The 9,527-nt window shown below is 44.6% G+C and overlaps 1 pseudogene; it reads left to right on the forward strand.

Moving 5' to 3' along the window:
* Positions 1 to 5,897: 5,897 nt before the first annotated feature.
* LOC128105947 (nuclear receptor coactivator 3-like) lies at positions 5,898 to 9,527 on the forward strand (annotated as a pseudogene).

The following is a 9,527-nucleotide window of genomic DNA, read 5'->3' on the forward strand; positions in this document are numbered from 1 at the left end:
ATCTCTATAAATCTACATGCGTACTATAATATCTACATCTTTCATTCTATATTCATCAGTCAGTTGATTGGTAGATATATGCATAGACAAAAATTTTATTTTGAGAATTTGGTTTATGCTGCTGAGAGTTGGGAAGTCTGAAATCCCCAAACAGGCTTGCAGTTGGAAATTTCAGCAGGATCATTAATGCTCCTGTCTGGAGGCAGAATTTCATTTTCTTGAGAAAACCTGCCTTTGTTCTTATATAATAGCATGAGGCCCATCTACAGTATAAATGATAATCTTCAGTCATCTGATTAAGGGTGTTAATCTACAAGTACCACAAATATCCTAAGAGATACATGGAATAAAAAGGATAGATGAATATAAATAAAATGCTAACTTTTACATAAGAAAGAAGAGAGAATAAAAATGTGTGGTTATTAAAAAGCAGGAACTGAGAAAGGAATCTGGACAGAAGTATATTATGCATTGAACCTGATCAGATCCAGACAGCATGTAGCATATAGCATATACAAGTAACCCAGCATCCCCCAGTACCCACCGTCATTACCCATGCCGTGCCCCCCCCACACTTCCAGGGAGAGGGTAATGAAAAAGACTCTTCTTGGTTTATATACAGGTCAGCTGGAGTAAGGTGGGGTGGATGGCAGCTGCACACAAGCTCGTTCAGAGGTGGTTTTATCAGTGATAAGGGACAAGTATCTCAGGGGGCTGAGCCCTCAGAGATTGGGAGGTCTGGAACATACATAATGCACACTAAGTGACAATGCTTTTTTTTTTTAATCACTAGTTAGTGACCAATAGAGAGTATTTGGCGTAGGAGACAATCAGATAAACAGAGTGATTTGACCAGGAGTTGCCTCCTGGCCTTTTGTACCTTCTAGCTAAAACTGGTACAATAGCACAAACGTGTGCGTACAGTTATGATATAAAAATATGTTGGGGATGGGAACATAGCCCAGTGACAGAGAGCACATGCCTAGCATGTGTGAGACTCTGGGTTTGACCTATGGCACTAAAAAAATAGTTGAAGAATTATGAATGAAAATGTCTATTTCCTATTTACAACGACTGAAATTAGCTTTTAACTATCAGCTTGACAACAACTTATCAACAGCCTCAAATCAACTGAAGAAATTTTGCTTGAGTAATTGTCTTTATCCAGTTGGTCACTGAGCATTTATGTGAGGGACTGTTTGGTGGTTTGAATGAGAGTGCCCCCATAGGCTTGTATGTTTGAATACTTAGTCACCAGTGGGAGGAACTCTTTGGGGAGGATTAGGTGGTGTTGCTTTGTTAGAGGAGGCATGTCATGGAACAAAGCCACAGAGCAGGATGCAAGAGTAAGGCTTTAAAAGTTTCCTATGGTCCTTTGTGCATTCTGCTTCCTGCTTGGGGATCTAGATGTGAGTGCCCAGCCACTGCTCCTTCACCATGCCTGTCTGCCTGCTGCATGCTCTCTACCATGATGGTGATAGACTCCTATCTCTCTGTAATAGTAAGCCCCAAATAAATCTTTTCTTTTATAAGTTGCCTTGGTCATGGTGCTCTTTCATAGCAGTAGAAACGATATACTGTCATGATTGTTAATTGATGGACAATGCAGTCCCCTGGGGGTGGTACCTGAGCAGATAGCCCTGGGCTACATAAGAAAGCTAGTTAAGCATGAGGCCAAGTGAGCCATCAAAAGGTGTTCCTCCATGGTTTCTGCTTCAAGTTTTTACATGGGTTCTTACCCCAACTTCCCTATATGATGGACTGTAACCTTTAAGATGAAATAAACTCTCCCCTAAGTTGCTTTTTGTCAGAGTATTCTATCACAGCAGAGACTAGAACACTAGAAGAAATTATGTTTCTGCAAGGAGTACAGCCATTTCCCAGATTTTGATTTTTAAAATATAAATCTCCATTAGAAGGACCAGGGTTCCTTATGGAACTAGATGAGACTGAAACAAGATTTCTTTATTGCAAGAAAGAATTCAAAATATCATCTTTAAGGAGTTCCTACTGACCAACTTGGGGCAATTTGAGTAGCAAAATGAATATCGATACAAAAAAAAAACTACAGCACATTGAATAAAAAGACTTGCTTACCCTCTGTTAGCATCCCTGAATACCCAAATACATCCCTCTGAGGTACCTAGGCACACGGTCATTGTATCATTATTATACACAGAAACTTAACTAACATATGTTTTTAACTCAGATACAACACTTAATTTTCTCTACTTTATACTCAAAATGTATCTCGTTGCTTCACCTTGGCTTTCATCCAGGATCCCATGGAGGATGTTGTATCTCATGGGTCGGTGATCACAGCTTTTTAGTCTGCTTTGTGCTCACATGTATGGAGGAGAACAGGTGAGTGTTCGCCTTTTGCCTGAGTTCAATACCCAGGACCTACAATAAGCTAGCCGTCTCTATAGCACTTTCAATGAGAAAACACTATTACACAGATACCAAGATGACTTCACACGCTGCAGAAACATAATAAGATTTAAAAAAAAAAAAAGACAATCATATCTGGGTGTAGTAGCTCATACCTGTGATTCTAGAACTTAGGAGGTTGAGACAGGAGGATTGCTGTGACTTTGAAGCCAGCCTTGGCTACATAGTGAGTTTGGATCCAGATTGAGCTAAAGAGTGAAGCCTTTCCTCAAATCACCACCATCAATGCCACCATCATCAATAGGTCCACTGCAGCCTTTAAAATAAAATGTACTGATTAGTGGATGTGTGTACATGATGTGTGTGTGTGTGCGTGCGTGCATGTGTGTGTGTGTGGGGGGGGGGGAGGGCTTGCACGTGTGCCCACAGCATGTGCCGAGACCAGAGAACAACTTGTGGAGTCCATTCTCCCCTCCCTTTGCATGGGTTCTGAGGGTCAAACTCAGGGTGTCAGACTTGTGTGGCAAGTGCCTCTTCCTGCTGTGCCACCTCACCTGCTCTGTAGAAGAAATCCAGCAGAGAGATACAGTAGAAGTGATAAACAGGAAAATTATCACTGCAGCCACTTACAGGTGAGACTCCTGAACACATGCCGAAGAGTGGACACAATGTTGCTGAGGAAATCTGATATTCACGTAGTTTCCAAACACCAGCTCACAGATCACTCATTTATTATAAAGGGATTTAGAAGCATGCGTTTTTATACTGGGATGATCTGGTCGTCACCATCATAACCAAGTGACAAAACTTTCCCTCCTCAGTGACAGAGCATTGCTTTTGTTCTCTTCTCTTTTTTGTGATGAACTGGGGAGACACTACCTAGGCTATGCTCTTGCCAGAATGTTCAGGCTGAATCTACAATTAGGAAATGATAAGATAAGTGTAGATTATATGGTAAGTTTCACTATAATAAGCTTTCCAAAAAGTCATACAAAGTCAAATAAAAGATAAGGAAACTCTTCTAGATTAAAGAAGACTAAAGAGTTCTGGGGCGTGGATCAATTGGTGAAGCGCAAACCTGACTGCCTGGGTTCAATACCCAGGACCTACGTTAAGCTAGACGTCTCTGTATCACTTTCAATGAGGAGACACTATTCTACAGATACCAAGATGACTTCACATGATGCAGAAATATAATAAAATTTTTTAAAAAAGACAGATTAAAACACTTCACAGAAATTCTGGCAAGAAAATGTGCACTTGTTACCCTAGACATGGGGAGGTAAAGATGGGAAACTTCTTGGGGCTCACTGGCTAGCCAGACTAGCCTACTTGATAAGTTTTAGGTCCCAGTGAAAGACCATGTCTCAAATACCAAGATGGATGTCTTGAAAAGGACAAATGAGGTTGTTTTCTGCCCCTCTGCCCCCCCCCCCACTCACCTGTTCTCCTTCATACACGTGAGCACAAAGCAGACTAAAGAGCTGTGACCACCAATCCATGTGATACACTGTTCTCCATGGGATTCTGGATGAAAGCCAAGGTGAAGCAACAAGAGATATGTTTGGATTATGATGTAGAGAAAATTAAATATTGTATCTGAGTTAAAAACATGTATTAGTTAAGTTTCTGTATATAATAATGACACTATGACCATGTGGCCTAGGTACTTCAGAGGGATGTATTTGGGTATTCAGGGATGCTGATAGAGGGTATCAGGTTGAAGCATAGCTGGATTAATTAGGTATATAATTAATTTTACTATTTCTCTAACTTTCTATAGATTTGAAGTTATTTCAAAGTAAGGGTTGTTGGCATAACATTTTCAGAAAGAATGCACTATATCCACACGCATTGAAAAAGCAATTTTGTGCCAGCAGAACACAAAATAGAGCCATTTCAAAAGTCAAAATTAATTAGTTGTAGTGGGAAGACAAGACTGACAGATGACTGGCAGGCAAGAGAAGCTGACAATGACCCTGGTGAGTGCACTGGGGTGGGAGTGGCAAGAAGCTGCACACTGGGGTGGGGGGGGGGGGAGGAATGCAATGTATAGAAATGGTCTCCATAAGTCTGTCTTCCCAGGAAAAACAGAAACTTTACTACGGTGGAGGGCGAGGGTTTCAGAAGGCGAAGGGAAGGAGCAGGCACAGGGAGGAGCGTTCAGTCATCCTATCAGCATTCTCTGTTTCTCCTACTAGTTTGTGTAACTGCAGGAAATAGGACACAATCATACCCTAACATAAATCCCCTTGTGCTTCATTGGTAACAGGGCTGGATTCCAGAACGCATCATTGTTTTGTCTTTTTTTTTTTTTTTTTCCTGCTCCGTAACTGATAGTTTCAACCACAGGGCCACCAGAGGGCATAGGATCACAGTTATTTTCCTTAGATTTATGACAAAGTCCTTCTTTCACAAGCCCTGAGGGAAAGCTCAGAGATATGAGCCGTGCATGAACTGAATGTTGAAATGCAGTATTTCCTGAACAGTGGGTGCATCATTTCCTAAGCAGAGGGTTAACTTTTACAAACGTGTAGGGCTTTATGCAGACAGGAAAGTAAAGACACTGCTTTCAATGTCTCATTTGCTTTTCTTCCTGTTGCCCAAACATTTCCTCACCATCTGCATTTCCTAATAATCCAGGCTGAAGCCAACAGCATAACCCTCTACATTTGCAAGCTCCAGGGGTCAGGGTTTAAGTCACTATTGCTGTTCTCTTCAGGGAATCACATGCTTTCATACAAAAGTGCAAAGCCCTTTATGGCCTCTCAACTGCCTCCCTAGTTTTCTATAGACTTTTTTTTTGCATATTTATATGTTGACACGTGTACCCTCTTTTGGACTTCTTTATTGGAATTTAATGATGTTGTTTAATGTTTAAATGTTGTTATTGATGGTTTTCTCCAATACTACAAGAGGAGATATGCTGGCAAATCCTAAACACATGCAGCAGTCATGACTTATCTGGACCTATATCTTGAGGTAGTCTTCTTGATGTTTTTGATTGTACCTGGGCTGACAATTCATGCTGAACTTTGTTGTTCAAATTTTCTAAAGGTTTTATAAATAAAAGACCTGGTACCAGATATTGGGGTAAATGCTGAAAGATCAGAGAGACAAAGGAACAAGCCACAGCCACCACCTCTTACCTCACCAACTCCTCAGCCTGAAAAACCCTCTAGTTCCTGTCTCCTCACACCTTAAATACCTTTTTCAGTCCAGCCATCATGTTCTGGGGTTAAAGGCGTGTGCTTCCCAAGCAAAGACATGAGATCTCAAGTGCTGAGTTTAAAGGCATGTGACCCCCAAGTATTGGGATTAAAGGTGTGTGCCACCACTGCCTGGCTCTGTTTCTTCCTAGACTGAGTCAATCTCATGTAGTCCAGGATGGCTTTGAACTCACTGAGATCCAGATGGATCTCTGCCTCCCAAGTGCTAAGATTAAAGGTGTGTGCCACCACTGCCTGGCCTCTATGTTTAGTCTAGTGGCTTGCTCTGTTCTCTGATCTTCCTACCAGAATAGCAGCTATGGGCTCAACATGAGCAGCTCCCCCACTCCCATGACACTCCTGGTCTTGGCCCCAGCCAACAAAACATCATGATTTCTCCTCATAATCATGGGCACCCAAAGATAGCATCACACCAGTTCTCTCCTGTTGCAGGTGTGCACTCTCCCATGGGATCTGCTGGCACTGCAGGGGGTCACAACTTTTCCAGAAGTTCCCTCCAGTGTCTTACAAGCCATCAGCGAGGGTTTGGGCACTCCTCTCTTATCCACTATCTTTACCAGGCCCAAAACTGGATAACTGTTCCAATATGACTGGAAATCAGCCAAGTAAAGTGAGCAGGCAGGACTCTAAGAGCCCCCTAGGCTTGTACTGTGAACAGAATGCAGTGGAGAGTTCAGTGTGTCAGTCAAACAGCAGAGAGTACCCCGGTGACAAGGAGAGCAGTGGGGAGGGGCCGGAGACTCAGAGGGGTCCTGTAGCTAGAGTTCTCCTGCCTGGCCCACAGTCAGGACAAATCTCTCTCACCTGCCAGTCCCACAGCCGCTCAGACCCGACCAAGTAAACACACAGAGACTTATATTGGTTACAAACTGTATGGCTGTGGCAGGCTTCTTGCTAACTGTTCTTACAGCTTAAATTAATCCATTTCTATAAATCTATACCTTGCCACATGACTCATGGCTTACCGGCATCTTCATATGCTGCTTGTCCTGGTGGCGGCTGGCAGTGTCTCTCTGCCTCAGCCTTCCACTTCCCAGCTTTATTCTCCTCCTTGTCCCGCCTATACTTCCTGCCTGGCCACTGGCCAATCAGTGATTTATTTATTGACCAATCAGCAACACACTTGACATACAGACCATCCCACAGCAGGGTCCCCTGGAAAGCAAAGGCCACAAGAAACTGCTGCAGCTACACACATGTTCCTCTGATAGCTGAGGCCATTCCTCCTTGACCAACTCCCCCTGGATTCAAATTGCAAAGACTCTTCCATTAGTGTCTCCAGCCCCTCTGGAGTGTCCTCCTCCACATCAGGAGCAGGGGCTCTGCTGCAAGAGAAGCACTGGATTTTGTACAAACTGCTGCAGAATGGCAACTCACCAGCAGAAGCCCCCAAGATCACAGCAGAAGCCACTGGGAAAGACACTAGCAGTACTGCTTCCTGTGGAGAAGGGAGTGTCAGGCAGAAGCAGCTGAGTCCTAATAAGAAGGAGAACAATGCCCTTCTCAGATACCTGATGGACAGGGACGACCTCAGTGTTGCCCTTGCCAAAGAGCTGCAGCCCCAAGCAGACCTGGCGACAGTAGGCTGAGTCAGTGCAGCAGCCCCACCAATCCCAGCTCCAGCCAAGACAAAGACTTCAAAGTTAAGACAGATGAGGGAGGAGGTATCTGGAGACCTGGATAATCTAGACACTATTCTTGATGATTTGACTAGTTCTGTGTTTTACAACAATCCTGAATCTATAAATGGCAGTCATCCAAGGACCAAACAGTAGATATTTGCAGGACCAAGTTCTCTGGGTTTGCGAAGTCCACAGCCTGTGCAGCCTGTTAGTCCTCCATATAACTGAGCCGCGTCTCTAGATAGCCTTGTTTCTGTTGGCTCAGGTCCTCCAGTGAAGAAGGGTAGTGCTTTCCCCGTGTTACCAAAACAGCCCACACTGCCTGGGAATCAAGAATGATGGATAGTCAGGAGAATTAAGGTGCCAATAAGATATTTTATTTGTGCTCTAATAAATAAAGCTTACCTAGGGATCAAAGGAAAAAGCCAGTTACTATATTAAACATAGAGACCAAGCAGTGGCAGCATACACCTTTAATCCCAGCATTCAGGAGGCAGAGATTCATCCACATCTCTGTAAGTTCAAGGCCACACTGGGAACAGAGCCAGGCATGGTGGCACATGCCTTTAATCTCAGCACTAGTTAACCACAGAGGTCTGGAGGTCTGTACAGACAGACAGGAAGTGATATAGCTGGGCTGAGAGAGGAAGTAAGATGGCAGGGCACAGAAAGGTATATAAGGAGTGAGTATACAGGAAGTAGCTCTCTTGGGCTGAGGATTTCCTGGTGGTAAGAACTTGTGGCTGGCTTGTTCTATTGCTCTGATCTCTCAGCTTTCACCCCAATATCTGGCTCCAGGTTTTTTATTAATAAGACCATTTAGCAATTCATGTTACATGAGGACCAAACAAATGTTGCTGTGAATCAGACTTCTTCCTCAGGAGAGTGGGTATTAGCTAACACAAAGGCCAGCAGAATGGAACCTATGGGATCAAGTCCCTTGGGAAGAGCAGAAGATTACAGTGCAACTTTGCCAAGACCTGCTATGGGGGACTCAGTGCCCACCTTGCCTCTTCATTCTAATAGAATACCAGGTGCAAGACCAACATTGCAGCAGCAGCAGCAGCAGCAGCAGCAGCAGCAGCAGCAGCAGCAACAACAACAACAACAATAGTAGATGCTTCAAATGAGAACTGTTGAGATTCCCATGGGAGTGCAAGTCAACCCCTATGGCCAAGCTGCACCATCTAATCAGCCAGGCTCCTGGCCAGAGGGTATGCTGTCTATGGAGCAAGGTCTTCATGAGACTCAAAATAGAAATTCTCTAGATGGTCTGCTTGGGCTGCCTTCTAACCCGGAAGGCCAGAGTGATGAAAGAGCTCTGCTGGACCAGCCGCACACAATCCTGAGCAATACAGATGTCACAGGCCTGGAGGAAATTGACAGGGCCTTGGGCATCCCTGAGCTTGTGAATCAGGGGCAAGCTTTGGAGGCGAAATAAGACATTTTTCAAGGCCAAGAAGCAGCAGTGATGATGGACCAGAAGGCAGCACTATATGGACAGACGTTCCCAGGCCAGGGTCTTCCAATGCAAGGAGGCTTTAACTTTCAGGTACAGTCGCCATCTTTTAACTCTATAATGAATCAGATTAGCAAGGGAGCTCTCCTCTCCAAGGGAAGCATCCCAGAGCCAGCACCGTGAGACCAAGGACAAACACCCCAAAGCAGCTGAGATTGCAGCTTCAGCAGAGGCTGCAGGGCCAGCAGGTTTTGAATCAGAGCCGTCAGGCACTTGAAATGAAAATGGAAAACCCTACTGGTGGTGCTGCTGTCATGAGGTCCATGATGCAGTCCCAGCAGGCTTTCTTTAATGCTCAAATGGCTGCCCAGCAAAAAATGAGAGCTGATGAACCATCACCTGCAGCAGCAGAGAATGGTGATGATGATGTCACAGCCTCAGGCCTTCAGCCCACCTCCCAATGTCACCACTTCCCCTTGCACGGATGGGGTTTTGTTAGGATCAGCAATGCCACAAGCTGCCATCCCCCCGCCCGCTCCCCACCCCCGCAGCAGTTTCCATATCTAACAAATTATGAAATGGGATAACCACCAGATCCAGCCTTTGGGCAAGTATCCAGTTCTCCCAATGCAATGATGTCATTGAGAATGGGGCTTTCCCAGAATTCCATGGTGCAGCATCCTCAGACTGCACCCCTGTATCAGTCCTCAGAAATGAAGGGGTGGCCATCAGAGAACCTGGCCAGAAGCCTTTCCCCAGCAGCAGTTTGCTCCCCAGGGGAACCCTGCACCACACAGCATGGTGCACATGAACAACAGGAGTTGA

Source organism: Peromyscus californicus, unplaced genomic scaffold (assembly GCF_007827085.1).
Source record: "Peromyscus californicus insignis strain IS unplaced genomic scaffold, ASM782708v3 Scaffold_9__1_contigs__length_137607984, whole genome shotgun sequence".
NCBI lineage: Eukaryota > Metazoa > Chordata > Mammalia > Rodentia > Cricetidae > Peromyscus > Peromyscus californicus.